Consider the following 2,760-nt stretch of genomic DNA (forward strand, 5'->3'; position numbering starts at 1 on the left):
TAGAAAGACAAGAAGACACTATACAAGATGCCAGATCTTATACAAGAGAATGAAGGGGATGGGTCCCAAGGTTTGAGAGATTATTATACTCCTAGTTTATAGTGCCCGCCAATTGTTATGAGAGAATGAAGGGGCTGGGTCCCAACGTTCAAGAGCTGATTATACTCCCAGTTTATAGTGCCCACCAATTGCTATGAGAGAATGAAGGGGTCAGGTCCCAATGTTCCACAGTTGAGGATACTCCCAGTTTATAATCCCCGCCTTGATCTAGTTTCGAAGTCTTGGTTCTCTATGCTATCTTCTCCCCACTTCAAGAAGCTCCATTTTGAGTTTGCAAAGTCAAGCCTGCGTACAAGCACAATAGGACTATGTGCATCCCTTTGGTATGGTTAACAAGGAAAATGCAATGCAGAGACTGATTTCTATGGCACCCATGTTATGAAGAAGTCTGATGCCAAATACTTTGATTCAAGTTATGGTAATGTTTAATTCCTTGACAATGAAAAGACACGCATTTCAAGAAATTTTTGGCGCAATGGAGGAGGATTGCAGGACAAGTTCATGCATGTAAACGTGAGGTAAAGGAAGACTTTTGAAAAGATCACGCAAGGGGCCGCAATTTTGTTGAAGACATGTGGTCTTTATGGTGCATACGGGTTTGTTTGTTCGATAGTTAAACAATCAACTCATGATAGCACATCACTCAATACTACTGGCATCAATGGTGTGAAACTAGATGTGGAAGAAGAGTTCTTTTTCACTAGAATGTTGGATGCAGTATGTGCTTTGGAGTATCAACCATATAGACTTTGCCTTGGTTGTTAGCCTTAATGCTTGGATATACCATACATCAACAGATATAAAGTGTACAAATTATACCTCTCAATTTTCCTTGACGGGTTCAATTTTTTCTTCCCCATGATTGTATGGTACAAGATGGATTTTTCTGTCTATTCAAAGCTGAGAGATTTGCAAGTTCAAAAAGCATTGGGGTTGTGATCGTATGTAGAGGCTGTGTTTGTGTTGCTATTTGAATCACTAAATCTTGAAAAGAATTGCCATTGGAAGTTTGCACCTACAATGAGCTCAAAAAATAGAGAGAGGATTGGATTGTCCAACCGACTCAAAGTCTGAAGGGACAATTTCACTTTGTTCCTTTCGTTCTAGAGAGAGAGATGGTCACTCGATGTCAGTCAACACCTACATTTTGAGAACAAGAACTTGGAAACTAACCTTTCTTCAAAGCTTGTGATATATGATTCCTACATATGGGTTAGAAGGGGAAGGAAAGTGGCCTTGCTACACTATTTTCAAGGGATTTCTTTGCATTAAAAATCATCACAACAGTGCTCAAGCCTTGAGACAATGATTCACAACATGGAAATTGGTGAGTTTGTGTACTCTCAAGATGAGCCGGGCTCATCTTCAAATGATGATGGTTCACAAAGTAATTCACTACTAGGGGGTTCAAGGAATTAGTGCACCCAAAAATTGATGAAGCGGCCCCTGTTGGATTGGTTCAAAGTTCGTAGGGAACATGGACCCAAATATGTGTATATATTGTATATGGATAAAGCAGTATTGACTATAGATATTTTCTACATGTTTCTTGGTCTCAAAAGGGACTACAACTACCTATTCTATGATGAGGGCTTATGGCATGTCCCATAATACTTGGGAACTCATCTATCATGGATTAATACCATGTATTCATGGCAATGAGTGGCATGTGTTTTAGGCCAATTTTTTTTCTCTCTTGTTTATGCTAGCCAGGACACTCTAGAAAAGATGGTTTGTTTTTGTCTTGAATTGTAACTATAGGTAAACTTGATAGTGCAAACAATGCATGCAGTGTGGTAGGTTGTGATCCAACAGCCTTACCTTTTGAATTTTTTGAAATAAAGGTTAGTTGTGATGGTCATCGTGTTCTTAAGACAAGGCAGTTTCCAAGTTCAAGTGTTCTGCTTTCTTCTTTGATGGTGCCATGTTGTCTTAAGTTTCACTTCAGTTCTTTCATTTGGGGAGCTTGTTTGCTCAAACACTTTTTTGGTGCCGTGTATCTGGTCTTTTCCCCCCAAAACATTCGCTTTTAGAGATTTATGTGCAAAAATTTTCATAGAGGAGAGCTACCCTAGCCCCTCCCTCAAGAAGGAAATGTTATGCAGCTTGACAAGTGTTGTGTATCTTTTTAGATCACTAGGGATGTTCGTGAGAGTTGGATTCCATGACCATCCAACAATTGAAGTTGAGGTGGTAATTCAAGGATACTCCAATGGCTGGTCTTGATGGTCATGAGGAATGAATTCAAATGCATTGATAGATGATCTAGGAAAAAGGTAGTCATTGCTTTATAAAGCTTATGTCATTGTGACAACAGAGAAACTTTTCTTTGAAGGGGGTAACTACTATTAATAGGTCAAAGGATGTGTTTCCATTGAGTTGAACCTGTTGAAGTTTAATGTAGTTCCTTAAGAAGGGGGCTCATGCATAAAAGAGATTGCTACCTTGATTGTGTAATAGGGATTTAGAGAATCCTGCAAAGAAAGTTGCACCACTTGGCAACAAGTCATTGGGTTGCTATCACTGATTAAAAAAATGACGTTGAGCTAAAATTAGGAAAAAGGAATGCTAAAATTATTTTGCACCACCAATGCTCGTCATAACCTTCATATAGTAGCCCAATGTAGAAGAGAGAGAGAGAGAGAGAGAGAGAGAGAGAGAGAGAGAGAGAGAGAGAGAACGTCACCTCCACTACATTGC

At 39.3% G+C, this 2,760-nt stretch overlaps 1 pseudogene; it reads left to right on the top strand.

The window, feature by feature from the left end:
• The first annotated feature begins 535 nt into the window (after positions 1-535).
• LOC147454892 (uncharacterized) lies at positions 536-1,479 on the top strand (annotated as a pseudogene).
• The last annotated feature ends 1,281 nt before the right edge of the window (positions 1,480-2,760 follow it).

The sequence above is a fragment of the Adiantum capillus-veneris genome, chromosome 7 (assembly GCF_014529385.1).
Source record: "Adiantum capillus-veneris isolate H3 chromosome 7, ASM1452938v2, whole genome shotgun sequence".
Lineage (NCBI taxonomy): Eukaryota > Viridiplantae > Streptophyta > Polypodiopsida > Polypodiales > Pteridaceae > Adiantum > Adiantum capillus-veneris.